The sequence below is a fragment of the Ornithodoros turicata genome, chromosome 5, assembly GCF_037126465.1.
Source record: "Ornithodoros turicata isolate Travis chromosome 5, ASM3712646v1, whole genome shotgun sequence".
In the NCBI taxonomy this organism is placed as follows: domain Eukaryota; kingdom Metazoa; phylum Arthropoda; class Arachnida; order Ixodida; family Argasidae; genus Ornithodoros; species Ornithodoros turicata.
The window spans coordinates 18,821,596-18,844,973 of NC_088205.1; positions in this window are offsets into that span (position 1 = coordinate 18,821,596).

The window sequence follows — 23,378 nt, forward strand, 5'->3', positions numbered from 1 at the left end:
TGTTTTGGTACACTGAAAACAGTTTCCGAGCAGGAATGAGTTGTTTGCAAGTGGATCTGGTGAATGTCACCACCTTTTGCTGCAAAATCTGCAAAATTCAATCCTGACTAAAGTGATTTAAATGGGCGTCCGCTGTTCGTAATCTTTTTCGCTCAAGTACTCTTACGTAAAATAATTTATTTTCGTGATTTCTTCTCGTTCGAAAATCGCATCTCTCACTTATAAATTGGGTATGGTTCTAATCGCGTGATACTTCTTCTGACTTTAACTAGTTAGGCTCATTTCTTCTTTTTTAGGCTCTCTCCTCCACCCAGAAAAAAAAAAAAAAAAAAAGGATCCCAGCCGCGCTTGCCATGCAACACTCTTGTATAGTTCGCTTCTCCTTTACACTGCACAGATATGCAGGCAAAGCACGCTCTAAGGAAAGTTTGGGATGACCTTCGCTTTGTTGGTCTCATGCAAAGTTCACAGAACGTTTAGTAAAACGAGCAAGCATAATAAGTATAGTGCGTTACGCGCTCTTGTCAAGAAAGCTTGTGCGAACACAAAACCACGCTATTGCTCCTTTGTGTGTGTGTGTGTGTGACCTGAGATAATGGCCGCTGTTAGGCACTTCCGCCGAGTGTGCTGTAGTTCCTTATTTGCCGGGAGTATCGACAGGCCCGTTATCTGCTTTTGTTGGCTTTCATAGTAAGAAATCGGGAAGTGTCAGGGTGCAATGAAAGTGAAAGAAGTCTCCCGATCAATGGGGCATTTGTCGGACACTGACACCCGTCCTTCAGACAAATGGCATTGTCTTGTCTCAGCCACACTTATAGAGAGAGAGAGAGAGAGAGGAGTGAAAGCGAATATTGAGTTTGCAGCTGAAGATCGCGTTTATGACGTATTTGGAGAGCATGTGGGTTTTGGTGGGGTGGACTACGCTGTTATTGCTCACAGCCACTAAACCTTTCTTTTCTCCCCGTTCGAATAGTGGAGATTGGAACCATTAAGGTGTGCTTAATCGATTGATTTGACAATCACACAATAGTGACATTCCACAATAGTGACAATCCACAATAGTGACATCAGCAGAGTAGCGACTATGACGAACTGAAGTGCATATTTCCCCCATAGTACACAGCGCGTGTAACATATTCGTGACATCAAGTTTTCCACGGAGGGCTTTCACTCGGAAATGCGGTAAATACTAGAGAAAGTGCGAGGTCCGTTTAATAAAGGGACACTAAAATGCAAAAACAACTTGCTCTCAAATGAAAGTCCGTGTTTCAATTAGTACGATTTCAAACAAAATTAGTTCACACAACGCTACCGTTCAGAAGAAAAACGCAGTGAAAACAGAGCCGTCTCTGGCGGCACCGAATAGGATCCTTAGGAGGCAAAGATTGGCGGCATCCAATGAAACAGCAGGAAAAGCGCGCACATACCTATCGTGGACGTGTGCATTTGGAACGGGTCCGATCGTAGTGTTCCGTGTATGCGCGGCATGATGCGCACTGCTGCATTTTTTTAATACCGATTGGCACGCGCGTGCACGCGCAGCATGGACTAAAAACACCGACGTACGAGTTGAAGCGACGTTCACTGCTTAGCGCCGAAGCAAGAAAGAGTCCGGTATAATTTTGATTGTAGCTTCATAACGGAATCGAAGTTTTGAATTATGATAACAAGTACGAAATTAACTTAGCCTGTAACGTAATTTGAAGCAAGCTTGCTTTTTGCTTTTTCGTGCCCCGTTAACGTCCTCTGGTGGTCTTTTGTTTAGGCTCTCTCTCACACTTGTGGCGCACGAAAAAGTCCGATGACGATTCATGACATTCATAAATGAGCGGAGTTTCTCTTTATATGAGTTGTGCCAGATAAAGGTTCAAATGTTAGAGTCAACCCACGATCTATAAAACCTCGATTTACGAATTCCTTCGCTTTACACCTCAATTACCTCAATTCACGAACGCATTCCCACCATCACGATCAGGATCGCCATCGCCACTCCGATCATCATCGTCATCTCTCATCATCCTCATCTCTCATCATCGTCATCATCAATATTAGACATCCTAGCTATGGGGTAGCGTTCCACTCCTAGAGTGGAAAACCTCCCCGCTTCATCGTCAAAGTACAGGGTGTCCCACCGAAAAAGGGCCAGGTGCTAAAGAAAAAACGGAGTGGTCTACAAAAATGGAACCAACTGTACGTGCTTGGCAGTTGTGTGGTCTATCCAAAAACATTTTTTTCATCGGCCATTGTCAATTAATTACCGGCAATTAATTTTTCTAACTTTTTAATTATCGGTTTTAGCTCCCAGATGTCAATGAGAAAGTTGTAGTACATGTCGAAAAAGGCACAACTGAAGTGGTTCGAGTTCGCTATGGCTTGTGGTTTCGTTTTTTCCCGGGTTTAAAAGTTGGTTTCAGATGCCGGGCGGACCGCAATCCGGCACCCGCGCGCGACGATTCCAGCGCCCTCCGGCGTACATTGACCTTGAGATTAGCGCTTGGAGACCATTCTTGGGCCACGTCACGCAAGAGGAAGACATTTCACCTGTTTCACGGCACAGCTATCGGAGCGCACTGCAATCGTCGCGCGCGGGCGCCGAATTATGAGGAGAGCTCTGTGGTGTGCGCGGCTTCTGAAACCAATTTTTAAACTCGGGGAAAAGCGAAACCACAAGCCATAGCAACCTCGGACCACTTCAGTTGCGTCTCTTTCGACATGTACTACAACTTCCTAATTGACATCTGAGAGCTAAAACCGATAATTAAAAAGTTTGAAAATTAATTACCGCTAATTAATTGACAATGGCCGATGAAAAAATATTTTTGGATAGACCACACAACTGCCAAGCACGTACAGTTGGTTCCATTTTTGTAGGCCACTCTGTTATTTCTTTAGCCCCTGGCTCTTTTTCGGTGGGACACCCTGTATAGTTGTTGTTGTTGTTGTTAGGCAAGAACCTAGGTACGGAGGGTACAAACCTATCTCCTACTCTGCAGGCCGAAGGATAAGAGAATGAACTTTGTCTCTGTGGGATGTCAGCGGCTGTCATTTCAAGTCGAACGTCGCAGTGGACGCGCTGCAAGGGTGTAAGCGGAAGACCTCGGCATAGTTACCGCAGGTGAGTAACGGAGTATCTGCCTATTTTCAAAAATAGATAATGAATGCCAGTAACCGTAAAGTAAATAAATGTTATGAAATGTCGCAATGCAGTTCCTGTCATTTTAAGACTTTCAAGTCCCCCAACTCACTGTGAACTTCGGTTTATGAATTCCTTGTTCTATGAACGATTTTCCGAGGAACGGTGGTTGACTCTATGTGTGAGCCTGCACTCCAAGAGGGGCAAAGGTGGCAAAGAAGCGTTGAAAATCGGCACCACGAATATCGAAACTCATCCGGCTCTGACTTCACTGAATATATGAGCATATATATATGGCATATATATATATATGGCATATGAGCTCTGAGAGAGGTCACGTGCTTTCGAGAACCAATGAGAATGGTCGAGGTTCTCGCTCTTCTGAAGGTGACGTCAGAAGAGTGAGAAGTGTCTTTGAGGATTTATTTTTGTATTTATAAGTGCACATAACAGCATAAGCGTCTTAGAATGTTGCACTGATTTAAACATGAGGACAACGCGTAAAAAGACACTTTTAAGAGTAATAGGCGAAAAGGCTTTCCTAAAACTCGCTTAGAACTGAAGAAAGGTCAATATCAGGAGGAAGGGAATTATACAAAACCTGTAACCATGACGATGGTGAAGCCATCAACTCAATTGCTGAATAAAAGAGTGAAACCCGTTTATTACGCTAGAAAGGCACGTTAAAGGAAAACAAAAAGGCATCCCCCATGCAGCTGCAGCTGTAGAGTGTACTCAAATCAAGCTTTGATAAGATATGTACATAGTTATAGTAATATCTACGCTCAGGGTACCTGTCGTAAACAATGCGAACAAGACACTTTTTCTATGTTCTCGATCTCCGCCTCGTAGCACTTAGATGAACAGCTCCACACAACGGAGACGAACAACAACAACTACATGAATGAAGATGGGATGATGTGATTCACCGGAACAATTGCGGTGCTATACCTCAGTGCACGTGGGTTAATATATGAGTGGGATGACGATAAAAAAGATGAGGCATACACAATCGCACACACACAACGGAGATGAACTCCAGCCTTCACCGTACGATAGCGCAATATAGGTGAACAAGACAATGAAAACTTTTAACATGCCGCGTTAGGCAAACATAGGCCCCGCTTCACCAACGCTCCTTAACTTTGAATCGGATCAATCGTTGCTAAAACTGAAGTTCACACTCAATTCTTTTTTACGAGGGTTAGTTGCTGACGCGATGAATGTTTCAGTGCCAATAACTCCCTTTCGTGAAGCAGATTTAAGCGTTAAATTCAAGTTAAAGGCCGTTGATCTCGATTCAAATGTTCTGTTAATCAGCGCTGGTGAAATCGGGCCAGAAAACACCAAGTAATCGCGTAACAACGCTGACATTAACACGCACGTGATCTGCGAAGCATGTGTCTCCTGCCTCATTTATGTCTCGCCAAGAACTACATCACATATAGAAAAATAATTATTGTTTCCTCAATACGCTGGCATGCTGTATAATGCGTCCGTGAAATAATGAACCACGTGCATATATGAAAATAGAATTCTCCTTATCTCCGTTTCAGTCGGAAAACCATCTCAGACATTTTCTAACGTTTTCAACTGAACCCTTCCTTCTTATTTTCCCTTTATATGGCTTCCATTTAGGAGTTGGCCCTCAAGTGCTATCTATCTCCCGGACACTAATTACGGTTCCCTCTTCTGCTTGCGACTATTAAAAGAACGGCAAAAGTATTGGCCGACAGGCATTTGGAAGCCGAGGGTTAAGAAAGAAAGGAAAGCGATGAAAACAATGCATTACCCGTCGAGATTAAGCGGAAGGAAGTTGTAGAACCGGCGGAAGACCAAAAATGGCCGATCTATATCGGCGATAAGCCGAGAGGCTATTATTACACTTCGATCAGAGCTTCGGGTGTTACGAGATTTCTTTCTTGTTAGACTGACTATAATGGATCTGGCTCTGTCTGTGTTTGTTTTTTATGAGCTATCTTTATCTTGGCCAGCATTATTGATTTCAAATTGTTCGCTCTTATCGCCTTTTAAGGCAAAGAATGCTGATGTTGTAGAACATCTTTCACTTGGGAATATGTGGCAGTAGTTGATATCGGAATGTACTCAGTGGCTCGCCGATAAAGAAGCTGCCATTCATGGTTTGATGTGCTGGTTTGTTTGGACGTTGTTTTCCGTTGCGCCCTTCACATCGTGCGCCTTGTGCAACTATGATATCTAGAATATTACCGGTGCTATGAACACGATTATATAATATATATATATATAGATAGATAGATATAGATCGATAGACATAGAGAGATATATACATCGACAAGATAACGATAAGCAAAATTGTCTGTAGAGCCGTGGTGACTAGTAAAGCCGCGTACTCACATGCGGAGAATGTGCGCGGAAACGTGAGCGGTGGCGTGGAGAAGGCTTGCAGCGGGACGGGAAAAGTCGCCTCCGCTTTCCGTTTTTCGTCGACCGGGCAGTGCACGATTTTTGGCGGCATGCCACACATCCTGGGTCAATCAGGAGGTCAACTAAAGTTGAGTTCTTGTTTTCTTCCGGGCTACCACACGGAGAACATTCACGGCGTCGTTGACTGGAAGGTACGTCGCAGCGGGGCTCACGTCTTTCAACCGTCGAATTTAAGGAAATAAAATGTCATTGCTGCCTACATTATAAAGCGTCGATTAAAATGACTTTTTGGTCCGATATTGAAATAAAATTTGCGAGTGCAGTCAAGTAAAGTGTAAGATATTGACTGTTATAGTGTCAGGAAAGTGAAAGCGCAAGAAAAGAATGCGGTCAGCGAGTGAACCCAAAAGCCTGCGTTTCTAGCGTCAATGATGTTGATTTAAAAAAAAAAAAGCTCAGATGTCAGGACGGGAACTTTCAGTACAGTGAATAACTCGACTTCGCTGCCGTTCGCCATCTTGTCAGACGCGGTCTCGTGTGCTCTCGCGTTGGGCGAGATCTCGCTGTGGAGAGTCACGCGCGGAGATGGTACAGCCAACAGCACCTCAATGCAGAAAACCTGCTTCCTCGTCGATGTGACGTAACAACTTGATGCTCGTTGATGCTGGAAGGGTATTAGAGACGAGCCTCTCGTGTGGACTCCCAAGCAATCGACATCGCGAAACTGTAGGTCCTCCGTCGTCCGACAAGGCGCTGAGGGCACTTGAAGATTTTCTACATACAACCGGGCTTATGGACATTCTATGACTCGCTGAATGTGTGCTGTGTGTGCCCCCAGCAATTCCGACATTTTACACTCACTTGGTCGAAACTTTTGAACTACATGTTGAACATCATCATCATCATCTCTGTTCATCATCTATCATCTGGCTGAACTTTCTGCCTGTAAGCGTACTGGGTTAGCCAGTTCGACTTCGTCGAAACTCACATCCCCATTTTTTATCTTTATCACATCACCAGCACGTAAAAACTAAGAGCCAGCCAATTGGGATCGTGTTTTCAACGGCCGTAGCCAATCACGGGCGTGCTTTCGGCGGTTGTAACCATGAAGACAAGCCACCCTCAGCTTCATGGACAGCAACTGTCGTCTGTGGGTACTAAACGTACGTCCCCCGTACTAAATGGGAAAACAAAATAAAGCGCAACATGGTCACATACTTTTCTCGAGACTGATTTTCTGGGAAGCGTGTTGCAGTTTTAGACTACAGGTTCAAATTTAGGAGTTTTGCAGAACGACGAATCGCGGTAGCAGACGAATTCTGACTTTATATGTCGACATAGCGAAGGAGGGAAAAGAGGCCTTCTGTATCTAGGTGGCGTTGGTATAGCGCGTGCGGCATGCATGCGCAAGGCAAGCCGCAGGCGGTTCCGCACATTCTACCGCATGCGGATACGGGATACGGTCCTTTACAGGGCAACATTGTCTGTGAAGACTTACCTGTTGTCTTCGATTGTTTCAGGTAACCCCGGGACGCATATAAAACTACGTCTGAAAATCATACGAAGTTTGTCGTTTCTGTGATCGCCTGATTGTTCTATTCAATTATATTTATTTATTTGTTTAAAATAGCAAGCCTTGCTGACCTGTCCTCTTTTCTCTTATTTCTCCTAATAAACATATCCCCTTCTTTCAACCTCCTGCCTTCACCCTTCATCTGCATGTCTAGACCCCATATGGCTTCAGTTGTGCCGCTGACCCGCAACTGGACAATAATGATAGAGGAACTTGGGATATTCCCTCAAATTCCTCTGCTTGTTCGCTTTTAACCTGGTACTCTTTCGTACTCTTTCGGAATGTGCGCGGTTTCACACTGCCCGTTTGCAATTTCAGAGATCCCTAGACCGTCTTGATAGCCGGCCCTTTGACGTTGTAATTGCTGGGCGAATGGTCTCCGATTCATCGTCAGGTTGCACAGCGCTCACTCGTCACCTTCGTTAAGAGCATAGCAGACATCTCGTCTTTTCAGACGTTTCTTCCTTCCTCTTTTTCTCTACTAGATCTGGATAGAGTAGCTTGTCCCGCGGTGAGCCGGCTCACATCTCCATATTTGTTCTCTCACCATCATCATCATGTTTCCTGCACTTTGAAAACAGAACTTCCCCGCATATCATCTACAACGCATCGAAGGAGCGTACGCCTCTCTATGACCATTAACATTAATGCAAGCCATCGTAAAAAAAAAAAAAAGCGTATACGCTTCCCATTTTCAACCAAGCGGGAAAGAGAAGGATTTTGCTAAGGGCGTGTTGTGTGGTGAAGTCGTGGTTCTAAGAGTCGTTCCTAGGGTATGCATCCCCCCCCCCTCATTAGCGCCACGGTATTTGCGACGAAGCGATCGCAGTCTCCACAGCGCCACTCCATCTTTTTTCGGCGACTGTAGCGCTCGATACACGACAATCAATCGAGTGCCGTCAGTCTAAGTGTGATGAATGGACCGTTAGGAACACAGTCGCCGTCCTGTATGTTGCCCCATGCTAAGAACAAAAGCTCCCAAATATCCCCCGGCCACAGCGGATTTCCACTCCAAGTGCTCTTCGATGTTCTTTAATCTCTGTCCCGAGTTCGATGCTGATTTTTATAGCCGTTCCAGATCCTATTCTGTGCGCACACAGATATACAGAAACTGTTCCCACTCGAAAGAACGGTTAAAGGAGCAGTGAAGGGCCCCTTTGCGGACTAAACTATGCGGTGCTTCTTCCGCAACATAGCACCCCATATATCCTTAGTTGAAGTACATCGCATCGGTTCAGTGTGCCTTAACGCGCGGTCGTCATCACATCTTTGGAAGTCGTCAACGGTACGGGGCCTTATGTGCAAAACTGCGCGTTTTACTGCGAGATTACCGGGTAAAAATAATTACCGTGATCAGCAGACATCCAAAACGTTGCGCAGAAACAACAAACCGTATTGTTTACAAACGGTTTGGCCGCCGATCACGTGGGCCGCCATCTTTAAGGTCACGTGTGCCTTGACGTTTGCCGTGACGTGCGAGTAGGACCTGTCCAGGATGCCAGGATTTCATTGCGTTCGCCCACCGCGCTTTCGTCTATGCAGCGATACGTTGGGTGCCACCCCTGTGCTCTAGAAGCCCTCCATTCCTTCAACGAAGGAAGTCGGCGAGGCTTGGTGACGTTTGCTGTCTCGCTGAAAGGGCCGATCAGGTGACTCGTGACGTGTCCCGGAGCGGCTAAAGTGGTGTCCAATGAGAGCTCGCGGCTGCTTCCCACGCATGCCTGATGCCGCGCAGGTCTGCTGGCGTAACTCGAGGAAATCGGGACGGTTCGTTGGCTGCTTCCTCCGGACGCCTTTGGTTGTCTGATTGCGGCAGTGACTAACACCGCACAGCGAAAATATTGTGCATGGTAGCACCGAATAACTGCTAAATGAACGAAACAGGATTTCGAGTATTTCGAAAATTTATGCATGGGTCTCGTACTGCTCCTTAAAGCCTCACAATGAGTAGTCGCATAGTTCCATGAAAGAACGGCCTCCTTTGAGAAAAAACGCTGCCTGCTTCGATAACGTTTGTCTTCATAAATCCTTGTGGATGTGACAGAAGATGATGAATGCGCGTCCTTGTGTACCTGAATGCGGCTTCCTGTACGTATTTTTTGATGTCGTGTTAGCGCCGTGAAGCAACTGTGGCTATGAGCGGCGTACAGACGTGGACAGATGGAGAGAGGACAGCAGGAAGGAGTAGAGGGGGTTTGTTTCCAGAAAAAAGGAGAGGTAAAAGGGGAAAAGTCGGAGTGGCAGTACACCCGCTTGGTATTCCTTAAAAAATATATAAAAGAGAAGGAAACCACCCGGCTCACAGGGAGTCCAGTAGGCCCGTACCACGCAGAGAGCGGAGCACCGCCTTTGTGACACTTCACTGGTTAGCTCGCTACACGGTGCTAAGGAGTGTTGCGAGGGAAACGTCCGTGCACCCAAGCTCTGAGAGGCGTTGCCAGAGCGCGGCCCGATGATGAAAATGACGGCGATAGTGGAGGAGCTGATGGGGGATATCGTCTTCTACGGCGCAGCAGGGGCAATTGGGAGATGAGACACGGCCTACTTTGAATAGGAGTGAAAGAGACAATGGCGTTAGTATGCGTCCTGGGCCGACTTTATGGGGAACTGTGCCGACATTCGTCTGGAAAGTCTGCCGGAAAGCCCCAGGCAGCACAGTCGGTGAGGGGATTCGAACCCGTGTCACCTCACAGCCTCGAAGTGGAAAGCGGTCATCCTTACCACTATGCCACGGGAGCTGGTGTGCCTATTGTCACCGAATAGGGCACCTACCTACGGAGGTAGTCATCTGAACTCTAGCCTGCGTACACGAAAACAGCTTCGCCTCAAGGTTGATCGCGGTGCGTACCCGCCGCACCATGCGAAGAATCCAGAACTCAAGAAGAGTCCCTTCGGAGGCTAGTATAGCCCTATCTCGGCGACCAGAATATATAATCTGTAGCTCACCTTGAATAGGGCGAGATATGTGCGGAGAATAACCACCGGCCAGAGCACTCCAGAACTTCGTACAGGCACCGCTCACTTCCCAAGATGCGCGCGAAGACCAGTACGAATGGCCTGAATACGCTTCCAGAGCCTGAGCAGCCGAACGCTAAGCGGCACCGTGTGCATTGAAGGTGCAAGTACGAGACCCACCTATGGAGCGCCACTGGCTTCGTGTACCTGATGAGAAGTCTCAACAGACAAAATGGTGTTAATGCAGGCTCCGAGCTGAGAAAGCCTAACAACAACACCTACAACTACATGAGTGACGACGGGCTGAGGTGTTTCACCGCAACAATTGCGATACCATAACTCTCTGCATGTGGGGAGATATGTTTAATAGATAGAGGAGAAAAGAGGTGCATGTGGGACATATGAGTGGGATGGCGATGAAACAGATGAAACATACGCACACGCCCACACACATGACAGAACATATAGCAAATGAGAAAGGAACCAGCATTAGGATACGCTTAGACTTTCTCCGTCGCAATCGTTGCTGTGAAACACCTCATCTCGTCGTCATTCATGTAGTAGTAGTTGTTGGTGGTGCTTTTCCACCCACTGACATGCTTGACCCATTTGCGTGGTGCGTAAAACACTGTAAACATGATGAAAGAAAGGAGTCACTGAAAAGGTTAGCCACCCTTCCTTCTTTCATCGTTAATTTCTTAGGCACTTGAGGCTTTGTATGTATTTGTCCTTTCTATGTGTTCCAGCCGCAGAACATCAATTGTCGCACTGTAAACATGTTCGCAATTTGCTGCATTGTTAAACCCGAATCATTTTTCAACTCGTCATTCAGTCTCGACACGCTTTCTATTTAACCAGAAAGGGGGGAAAAAATCTCACGCATGAGGTGGACGAATATTAAAGCATAGCCTAGCGCATTAACAGCCCGACACAGCGAGTTCATGTGGCCGCGCTGCGCAGATAAGGAGCGATTGTGGCTTAATTAGAAAGGGTTTCTTGGAGCTCATACCCTGCTGGGGAGGCTTATAGCGCTCAGCCGTGCCGTTCGCCGATAAGCTGCGACCCGCGGTTATTGGGAAAACCGCATATTAAAACGGCGTTCCGTCAAAGTAGTTCATGCGAGAGCCGAGATAACGGCCACGTCTATATGGCAGCAAACGCGCAGCCTCGCTGCCATTGTTTTGAGGCGCGGTGTTTACGTGACGTACGATGTTGTGCACGCGAATATTTTGTTAGAAATTTTGCCAATTGAAGTTCAATGTGGTTTACTAAGAGCGGGACCAAACTTACAATTCCGATGATCTTCGTTCCGTGTCGTAACTGTTCCGTCCGTAAGCTTCATATTCCCGAGTGTTATAAGCCGAGGAAGGCGATTTTTTTCGCAAATACAATCGCAAATCGACGTTGCTTTCGGGCGGCAGAAGTATCCGTCGAGCGTTGGAATAGGAGAAGCGTCGAGGCCCCTTCTCCTCCAAAGAATAAAGAAACACACCGGTAACGGCAGCGCAAAAACAAGAACCACCAGGTGGAGTGCATGTTTCGCCATGGAATACACGTGATAATTGATAGACATGGGTGCAACAGGGCTCAACTTATGTGTTCGGGTGTCATTGGCAACACTTTAGATCAGTCTCACGCCAGGCAACATCTACAGCGCCCTTGTTTCGAAAAAAAATGTTTGTTTCCTGTACACGTCCAGTCCTGCAACAGATGCTGTTTGTGTTGCAATCTGTAGGATGGGACATAAACAATGTTTGCCCCCATCACGCTTCAAAAATAGTACTGCCCTCGCCCTAAAAACGCAACAAGTGCTGCTGTCTAAAGACAGTTGTATTGCCAACTGCACTCTAAGAAAACAAGGAGTAAAATTTTGAGTAATTGCAGCTTCTAGTCCCCTAGATTGCAATTACTCCCGCATTTTAGTCCCCTAACCCCAACATTTACTCCCCAGGACTGCAAATAGTCACTCAACTACACGAATGGTCTTCAGTCAGCTCTTCCTTCTTCGCAAATTGTGCCCTATGTATGTCGCAGGATTTTATATCACTCGATATATCACGTTTGACGGTTTGATTCAAAGTATTTTCATGCATGCACGCGAATTATGTACCTGCGGACTCTTAGAACAGAGCGTGAAATGCAGTCTCCACACTGTGACATTCATTTAGTCCCGAAAGGGACTATTTTTAGTGGCAATGTACTTAGTCCTCAAAAGGAGTAAAACTACTACTTTTTTTCCTTAGAGTGTGTAGCATGGGACACGCGCAATACTTGCCCACATGACGCTCCAAAAACAGTGCTGCCCTCGCCCTAGAAACGAAGAGCAGGTATGGACTGCTTTGTTTCCACCCACGGCGATCGTTAGAACGGCGATATGAAAGGAAACGGTTTAATCTGGAGTGAGAAAGTTTCATAAACGCGGAACTTTAGATTCCATCGTAAACAGCGGACAGGTATGCTATACCAAGTACATGTTGCTACATGAATGGGTGCCGCTACTATCCCTTGAGTACTATCCCTCTACACTATCCCTACTATCCCCCTAGAGCCCTTGACCGGCAATCCAGAAGATGTGGGTTCGGGTCCCTGGTTAACCTTTTCAGTGACTTCCTTCTTTTTTCATTCATTCTTTGTGTGTTTTGTCCTTTCTTTTGTGTACCAGCCTCAGAACATTTCCATCGAATTTTCCAAACATGTTCCAATTTCCATCGAATTTCCATCCTCATCAGTTACGACGCACCCGCGTGTGTGATATCTCATTTGAGTGTGTCACGTGTGTGTGCGTGTGCCTAATCTTTTTCATCGTCGTCCCACCCATATATTATCCTATATGCACTGAGGTTTGGTACCGCAATTGTTGCGGTGAAACACCTCATCTCATCGTGTGTCCTTGTAGTTGTTGTATGAGTGGATTTGGGCTTCTCTGCTGCGCTACATGCGAGCTCCTGCGAATATCGGGGAGTTTTACCAGAAGAAGTAAGGCCGTACGGTTTAGGGGGTCACACACTCGTTGTATATCCAAATACAGAGGCTGTCTTATCTTTTACACACAGAATTATCCTGACGTAGGTTCTGAGCCCGATGAGACACACCTTGGCGTAAGATACGCACCCCATCGAACTCGAGGGATGACATACGAGGTAGGATCCAAAAGTTCCCGGACTGAGTCTATAACTTCAAAAGTATTATCAATTAAATTGCTGAAACACATTCGCCTTCGATATAAGACCCTTGCGCAACAGCACACTTTTGCCGTCGCTTGTAAAGCTCATCGAAACATTTCTGGAATCCATTTTTAGCCATGTCCTTTAATTTAGCAAGCGATGCACTTTTAACTTCATCTGCAGATTGAAATCGACGACCCTGCAAGCAGACTTGTACACGTTACCGAAAAAAAGGAACTAAATACCGTTACTCGTTACCACGAAAAAAAAGGAACTAAATACGTTACCCGTTACCAAAGTAACAAAAGGAACGCGTTCCCGTTACTCGACAGTAACGAGTTACTTTTACGTTACCATGCTATTACAGAGCCACAACCATGTCAAAATTGACACGTGCTTTATTTGGTCCGACAATTTCCATGGAATTCACTTTGAAGAATAGTTGGTACGCGAAATGGCCATCGGTTATTTTTGGTGCGTTTGCTCGAGAGAGCCTGTGTGGCAAGACTGAAAAATTGCTGTGGAAATGCATGGTTGCATCAAATACAGCCACATTTGTTTGATGCATGTGTTGGATGCGCCTGACTAGTAGCGAGGCTGACTTTCCTTCTTTTGTTGTTCTGTGAATTCAAGGTCAACAGCTGCTTTTATTCCCTTATTTTGGCACCACGGTTAGGAGGCTACACGACGTCAGCGCGATATTGTGCGTTTATGATCAGATAAATATGTGATATATACGATATGTTCTGATAAAACTGATAAATGCTACAGCAACGTCTACAAGCCGTTGTATAAGCTGGTACTTTGCATGGCTAACCTTTCCTTTCGTTCAGTAACAACACCCCCCCCCCCCTCCCTCCCGTTGTTAGCCACCAAATCAACAAAGGTTCTCTGGCCTCACAACACGGCATTGGCTCCACGAGGTATTCGATTGATTCATGGAAAGCAGTGCCTTTAACGTGTAATCCTCGATACGGTAACTGCTACAGCTAACTAAAATATTCAAGACGCTTACCTGAGCACGCTCCTCCAAATTCGAATACGACGAGTGGGATGCACTCGGCCATTTTAGTTTGGGAAGGCAAAGAAGACACTAAAATACTACATTCCCGTCACCTTTTGCCGCCTTCACCCTGAACGTCTCGTCCAACCCAGGCCACACTCACGTGATTATCGTCTGTGCCATCTTATAATCCAACGAGTGATCCTCAGTGGAGCCCACAAGTGTGGAGGTGGGAGCGAAAATACGGGGACTAAGGTTTCTTCCCGGGTTACGCTGCTAGGTCAATGACGCGCGTAAGCTGCATATCATAAATCCGGGATTTTGTGGTCCACGTCCGGTGGACCCACTTTACAACAACACGGCGAATTAGCAGAGATTGACAATGCCATCTCAGGATCCGAGTTTCGGCCAGCTTAGTTACTCTAGTATATCCATTGGCAGCTGCTTGGAGATAACACCCACACGCCACACCCACAAACAAATCCAGGGTATTTTTCCAAGAATGCTTTCATTGTCAATGACACGACCCGGAAGTGTTGCTGCATTCGTCATGCCGGTCACCTCAGGACTCAACAAAAGAATGACTGTCGACCAGAGGCTCCCAGGAGCTGAACATCCAGGTCAGGTCACCTCGTGTTAGAAGCGTAGAGATTTCGGGAATTTCCACATACTAACTGACCATGTCGTCCATGTTGAAGCCGAGCATAAACGAACGAAAGGAACGAGTAACGTGAGTAACGAGTTACCGATTTTTGTAACTGAATACGTTATTAGTTACAATTTTCAGAAAAGTAACTAGGTCGTTACTTCGTTACCGAAAAAAGTAACTGGTTACTGGGTAACGAGTTACTTGTAACGAGTTACGTACAACTCTGCCTGCAAGTGACTTGCCAGTTCAGGAAATATGCTGAAGTCACAGGGGGCGAGATCAGGGGAGTAAGGAGGATGTGCCAAAACAGTAGTTTTCGTTTTCGCAAGAAAGTCAGCGACGAGGAGGGATCGGTGTGCAGGAGCGGTGCGGGAAGTCTGCGGTCGGCCAACGGGTTCGTCGTCTTCGGCACTTTCCCTGCCTTCTCTGAAACCTCGGTGCCACTCAAAAGCTTGCGTTCGCGATAATGTATCACTGCCGTACACATGCTTCAACATTTCGTAAGTCTCCGTAGCACTCTTTCCCAAGCGAAAACAAAATTTGATATTAATTATCTGTTCAACAAACGCCATTTCTTTCAATCGCCGGTTACTAAATGCACCCGCCTACAAAATACGACGCCGTGGCGAGCCACCGACCACGTGATTTGAGTCAAACCACATTTAGGAAAGGGGGAGCACGTAGTTACACAGATACGTTATCGAAGTCGCCCTACTGCAAAAAAAACAAAAAAAAAAAACAAAAACAAAACAATTAAGTTATAGACTCAGTCCGGGAACTTTTGAATCCTACCTCGTAAGTCGACCTCCCCTCTGTTGCATGTATGCATGCGTTAGTGTAGCAACAATCGATTACCACTCCTGCTGTCATCTTCATATCCGCGTTCTATAATGTTCGCCAGGGAGGGAGTCGAACCAGTGAGTGCCTGCTCTTCGTTTTTAGGATGAGGGCAGTACTATTTTTGAAGCGCGATGTAGGCAAGTACTGCGTCTTGTCCCATCCTACAGTTTGCAACCAAACACTTAGGTGGGGATTATCTCCACAGGTAGTTCTCCTACTTGATGTCAATACACCTATTAGGTTCTCAGGTCTCCCTTCAAATCCGCGTTCGTGGTGGAGAGGGGGGAGGGGGGGCAAAAGTGAACCTGCTCTTCTTTTTAGTGCACGAGTAATGCAGTTTGCGTTGGTCTGTGTCTTGGAATATGACGTAACGGTCGCGGATCACTACTGCTAGCAGTACTGTTCCTGGAACGATTTTTCTTAGTGGGTGCCGGTTGGTCTTCCATACACGAATCTCCCTTTTCGGGAGCTTCTGTGTAAATGGTCTACCACGCAAGGTAGTCATCCTACTTGTTCATTATAAACGCGCTTCGTGTTTCGCTTCGGTTTTTATTTTTTATTTTTTTATTTTTGCCACATTGGTCCAGAGCTGCGGATACACACTACGTGGCACCGCCGCTGAGGGTCGCGGGTGTAGATCCATTGCGCTTGATCGCACAGCAGGTGATGGATACCTTTGATGGCAGTTCCCGGTAGTCCATCCCACATGGTGCCTTGGGCAGGTTTACTCACTGCCACTACTTACATGCAGTATTTTCTGCTTCACCCCTGTTTCACAACGAAAACTTGCGCCGTTTAACGAGAGCGCATGCGAAATAAAAGAAGGAAAGTTAACGAAGAGCAAAATTTGTTTATAAAGGGAACTCTGGCCGTTGCGGTTCCTACTTTCTTCCACGACGCCTATCTCGACAGCCTTGCAGGGGCCATTCATGAGGCTTTGAAAAGGAGCGAAATGCACCATCAGGGCCCGTCGAACCTTATCTCTCTGACTGAAGTTTGCAACGACATCTTCTTCCAATAACTGAGGTTGCATTGTGTTCGCTCGGAGTTCTTGTGCTCGTCTGGTGACTTCTTTTTATTTATTTTTTCGGTGTCGGGGGGTTTCAAATTCTTCGCTGTCGGTTTTATGTGGCGGGAGGAAAGAAAGTAGTAGAAGCTGGAAGAGAGGACGGCTTCGGACCGACACGTTGGCCAGGGCTCTGCTTCCCGCTTTTCTCTCTCTATATACTAGTTCTGAATTTAAGAAAAAGAAGCTAACCCATATTTTCGCTGTCTTAGTCCCATTTACATAAATTACGCTTTATCCAGCTCGCGTGGCGTAGTGGTGAGGATGATCGCCTTCCACGCCGAGACCGAGGGATGACGCGGGTTCAAATCCTGGCAGCGGCTGTGCTGTCTGGGGTTTTCCTCGGGTTTTACTGCAGGTTTTCCACACGAATGTCGGCGCAGTTCCCCTGAAGACGACCCAGGACGCATTCTAACCCTCCTGACCCCCGCTCCTTCCTGCTGTCCTGTCCTCGTCCGTCCATGTATATGTGCCCCAGCCATAGCCACAGTTGCTTCGCGGAGCTAACACGAAATTTTTAAAACAATTATTAAGCCCTAATGCAGCTTACGTGATTCGGAGGTCATTGTCTAAAACATCTTTCAAAATTGAGTATGTTTTCATTACTTTTGTTACATCGACACATTTTAGACGACTGCAGCCAGTACGTATGCGAGCGACGGGCCTTTAAATGTCAACTTGAAATGCTCGATCAGAGGCCATTCAACATCTGCAAAGTTCTCGGCCCATGGAGTAACCCTGGACATCAGTGCCGTGAACTTGGCGCTTTCCTTTCCTTTCTGAGGGCCACCGGCCTCCTTCACGAACTGTAGGGATTTCCTTCCCTCGTCATCCTCTCATATGAACCTCTTTGGAATGGGGTTGGGTCCTGCACTCAACGCAGGGAAACATCCCACATCATCATCATTCATTCATCTATGTTGTTGTTGTTGTCGTTACATCGAAGAACGAACGATAATGCAGGATTTGCAGACTTTTTATAGCCTTTTGGTCCGACTTACGTCATTCATACTTCTAGTGCGGCAGCAACCGGTCCTGTTTTTTTTTGTGCGTGTTTTTTTTTTTAGCAAAATCTTTCTTAGACTTGGAAGACGGTCAGCAAATTTAGCCCAATATATGTCAGAATTCTATATATGTATACAAAGGAAAAATAGCTAATGCTCTGTGGCTGCACGTTGAGCATATGTTTACAATTTCATCGTGCACTCCCAGCCGAGTACAGCTGTTTCGTCCAACGTGGGACTCGTCGTACTTGGTCGTCGTACTAGTAGGACGAAACAGCTGTACTCGGCTGGGAGTGCACGATGAAATTGTATATATATATATATTTATTTATTTATTTTATTTTATTTTTATTTTTTTTGCGGTCTCCGCTACCATCTATATATATTGAAACTTCTTAACCTACTATTAAGAACGGTCTGTCCGTCGATACTCAACAAAACAAGCTGAAGGGCAGCCAGAGTTCGCTATGGTATCGCTTTGTCTTCCGATTGTTGGAAGGAGGAGGATTTCTGTAACACATTTCGCATGCTGAAAATGTCACAAAAACGGTAGTTACACAGAAAAGTACGCGCAGCCAGTAGCCTGCGCAAAGTCATCTCCGTCCAACATGGTTTCGTGTATGTTTGTTTGTTTGCTTAATGGGGGCGCACAGGGCCATCGTTTTGAACATTCAGAAACATACACGAGAATCCCTTTCATTTATGTTCCAAGAACCTATTTGAATTCGTCGGAGTTACAGGGCGCATGTTTTCCTCCATCCCAGTCAAGTGCTGAATAACCGTTCGCTCCCCTCGAAAACAGCAGTCCATTGAGGCGTTTAATCGAAATCGAAAATTGAAAAATTTTTCAACTTCTTGCCGTTGCACGTGGAACACGTGATTCTCGTTTTCCTCCTCCGCTTTCCCTCTTCCATTTTCTGGTTTCCGTTATTCGACGATGGTTGCACATTTGGATGGAGATTCGAAGAAGGATGAATAGGAAATGCAGCGAAGCGTTCACTTCCAAAGAAAGGACGAAAGGAAGAGCCATCGGCGGTTATACACTTGAACAGGTTGTGTCATCGTCCTCATTCGTCGGAAGAAATGCCGCGGAAAATAGTTGTCGACGGCAGAGGGTCCCTTTTCGGGTCCCTTCCTCCCGATTGTGAACTCGTTTTTTGTAAAGTGTACGGCCATTTTTTATGTCTCTCTTTAATGCGGGAGTCTTGCGCTTCGTGCAGGTGTGCTATGCATTGGAAGATTGCGGCAGCTCTGTCGCCAATAATTTGGAAAGCTTAAAGGGGGGGGGGGGGCTCCACTGACGTGTCGGCGTCACGCAAACGGTATGATACGTTAATACGATAATTCGTTAATACGAAAATTCACTGACGGCGTGGATACAGCTTCCGCTCGTGGCGGCGGCTTCAAAGTCATGCTGAAGACTAGGAGGTGGTGGGTTCGAATCCTACCACCTGGCTGTGCTGCGAGGAAACTGCGTTTCCGGATAGACTTTCTAAGCTGTGCATTTCCACTTGAAGTCGGTCCATGAAGCGTACTAAACCATCCTCTTCTACTCCTGTGTGCGTTGCTGAGAAAAAAGGCGAAAGCTCAGTTTCGTACGTTTAGTCATCTGAGGTCTTCTTGAATGAATGAAATTTATTTACACCAAACGGCGCGGGGTAACTATGGCAAAAAGCCGGAAAGATTCTTTACGTAATACAACCGCAAGAAACCTTTCCAAACGGATTTGAAAACGTCAGTATATGAAATCTGTCCCGCGTATGAAAAAACCTGGGTGAGGTCGCGAACCTGGCGCACGTGCCGTGTTCTGGTTTCTATTCTGCTGACGTCACCAGCGTCGCCTGTATCGCGCGAAGAGTGAGGTTCTGTTTCCGTGCTGTGTTTTTGTTCCCTGTTTGGGCCACACTAGAAAATTTCATGTAAGCTCTTTTTAGTCCAAATGTAAAACGAACCAAGGAAACCTGGGAGCGAGAGATAACTCCGCCTTTCAAAAGATACACATAACGTGTAACGTTTTACAAAATTAGAAATGCAAGTAAAAGAACGCTACCTTTTCGAGGGAAGGCTTAGCCCGAGGGTCCTGAAAAACTTCTTAGAAATTTGTAATGAAACAAAGCCGGCCAAATTTGCGTCGGAAGGCGTTCTAGAGAACTTAATCGGATTAAGAAAGGCGCCAAGAAATTTTGATATTTTGCAGCCAATTTAAGGACTTTGCTTTTCAAACGTCGCTAAGAAGATAGGAAGCTTTCAATGCGAGCACGTAAGATGCATGCGAAGGGTGTTTCAGAGAAAGGTGGTGGAGTGTGAGTTTATCCGGGAAAGCGAACTCTCTTCGGCAATCTAAGATGGAACGCGGGTTTTTAAATAACTTTCGGGATTTTACTGCGTTGTATTAGTTGAGTAGGAGTTGGCCAACCTTCTATCGCCTCAAACTTAACTTGGTCTCTGGCATTTAAGTTCATTTCTGTAGTAACATTTAATGCCTGTGCTGCGCGAATTTGTCTCCTACGTATACTTGGTTAATCCGCGTATGACCTGAAGACTAATTTGTCAAACCGAAATGGCATGAACACTCACATTACTCTACGCTAACTAGCCATGCTACTACGGCTTAGGCCTTAGGTCTTTAGGTCGATAATGGATCGAAGTAGGAGTTAATTGGAGGTGTTGATTCGTCGACGATGCCCGATGGACTCCATGGCATGCGCTTTCACGCATTGTTTCCACGATGTTGATGATGATGGTCATAACATGAGGCTTTGGCTGCAGCTAATATTTATAGCTGAAGTGGCGGTCCCCAAGGAACACCTCCAGTGGCCCGAAGAGATGGAAATCGCTGGGGGCGAGGTCTGGACTGTAAGGGGGATGTGGCAGCAATTTCCAGCCAAGTTCCTGTAAGGTGCGTGTCGTGAGATGCGCGGTACGCGGGCGTGCATTGTCCTGTAGGAGGAGGACTGCTTTGGTGATAAGGCCTGGCCGCTTTTGCTTCAGCGCCTTATGCACATCCCTGAGAACCTGGCAGTAATATGCACTATTAATGATGGTACCACTGGGCACAAAATCAACATGAACAACGCCAGCCTTGTCCCAGAAAACCGTGGCCATGACCTTACCCGCAGACGGGGTTCTTTGGAACTTCGTGGGAGCTGGCGAGCCCGGATGCTTCCAATGTTTTGATGCGCGTTTAGACTCAGGAGTGAAGTGGTGCACCCACGTTTCATCACAGATGATGATCAGATCAGGGAACGGCTGTCCTTCAGTGTCGAAACGGTACCTTAGCTCTTGGGAGATTTCCAGTCTTCTCTGCCAGTCAAACACGGAGAGATGCCTCAGGACCCAACGGGCACCAACTTTCCGGAACTGGAGGTGCTCATGAATGATAGTGTTCAACGTTCCCACAGAAAGGTGCGTCTTTCGAGCCAGTTCGAGACATGTTATCCGTCGGTCCTTGAGGATCAGGCGCTCCACAAGTTGGATGTTCTCAGGAACTCTGACATTGGGCTCTGAGCCGCTCCGGCCGGGATCTTCCTGCACTGATGTACGGCCGGCTCGGAACCGTTCGCACCACTCAAACGCTTTGCTGCGGCTAAGTGTATCGTGGCCATACTGAGCCTGAAGTCTTCTGTGAATTTCAGATGACTTTACGCCTTCATTCACGAGAAACTTCATGACAATTCGCTGTTCGATGTGCCCGCTCACCTCGTTATCGGCCATCTTCTCCAGCATGTGTCTTCTGTTTTGCACAAACAAGCGGTTACCAACGTCAGTGTTTTTCCTACACAGACTCTAAAAAGAGGACACGCTCAGAAGTAACCGTGATTGTGGATGACGTACGTCGTTCTCCTTACTCATTCCCCCAGTTTTGCTATTTGCGAGAAAAAATCTGGTGACACTGGGGGTTGCGGATGAAGCGCTGGTGTACCCGCACTGCGTCCTCGGGTTTGCGGGTGGAGTGGCACAACTACGGGTACGAAATTACCTACCCGCAGTCAGCTCTACTCATAGCCACAGTTGCTTTGCGGTGTTAACGCCGAATCAATAAGAAAATGTACGTGTCATTTCTAACCGCCACTCTGTGTGCAGCCTCGACGGCGGATATGCTGTAGTGGTGATGTTACAGACGTTTGCGGTACCGACTTTGTACGCGGCTATTACCCCCTTTGGTGTGAAACGTGAGTACCAGATGGACATCCATGTGATTACTTCTCTCCAGTAAAACTGGGTGTAGCTCTTCTCTCGTTAGAGTTAGCAATATACAGAAGAAGAAAAAAGCAATTTCCGTCATAGTACAGCTAAGTTCTCCTTCGCGCCCCACTCCTATTCCCACAAGATCTAGAGAGAGAACAATAAGGGGATCTCAACAACATCCCGCTCCCTCATCCGCTAATAACGCTCCAACGGTGGCTCCATTCGAAGACCGTAATTACGCGCCTTCTCTCTCTCTTTCCTGTTGTTCACGGCTTTTTGACTGCATCCAAGGGATCTTTCCCCCGTTGCTGTAAATGAGCCATCGATTGATTGCCGGTGATCCGTTCTTCGGATGTTCGCTCTGTCGCTCCAAGTTTCTGGCGTGATCAGTCGTTCTTGCGTGCGACTTGTGGTTCTTTGTGGAGGAAGGTAACGATAGGTTTTGCCTTGGGCTCGTTGGGTGAGCTATATAGACCGGAAGCAAGAGCGTAAGAGGTTGTGTTTCAACTGTATGTTCAAAGTCTGTGTTTAGGGTTGGGTTTTTCTGTAGTGAGGCCCTATTCCACCCGATTGGTCTAGATCCCTTTTTTTGCTATAGTCGTGACGACGCCCACTTGAGTACGGTCAAACAACGGCAAGCTACTTCGACCCCCCCCCCTTTTTCAGGAGTCACCACTCTCACTTTACCAATCCAGCGCAAAAAAAGAAAGAAAACAGAGAAAAAAGACACAAGAATAATGAATCCAGCAACATATACGTCAACCAGCCACGTGCGCGAACTTTGTACGTTAACAACAACAAAATTTGTTTGAGCTGTCCACCGCCGTAAATTGCACAACTCTCCCCGTGAACAAAACGGGAGTATTTTTCAGATACGCATATTAGAAGTGTAGTCCAAAGTGATGTTCACCTAAGGCAGCGTTTTAATTTTGTCCGAAAACGTACGAAGTATTTTTTCATGGATTCCTTCCCAAACTAAATAGATCCCCTCCGCCTATCAAATCTATTCTTAATATACAGTTTATGTCGTCTCGTTTTTCGTGTTGTTTCCCATGATTGATTTTTTCTTTATTTTTTTTTTCACACTTAACTTTTGCTGCTTTATGTACGTAATTAGTTGATGTAGCCTATTTCTTTCTTTGTATTTCTCTTCTATTTTGGTGCACCATTTCGGGATGTTTACAGGCATCTAATCAAAAATAAAATTATTATAGTCGTCTGGCGACGTACAGCCACGAATGGTCATCATTTTCTCTTCATGCTCAGCCGCCCACTTTGTCTTTTCTTTTTTAAGTGTTGACAGAGGTCAGCTAATATTCGGCTTGCTGCTCTTCAAAAGAAGAAAAGTTCACCTGGAACAAAAAAGAAAAAATAAAAGAAAAAAGCCACACACAAAA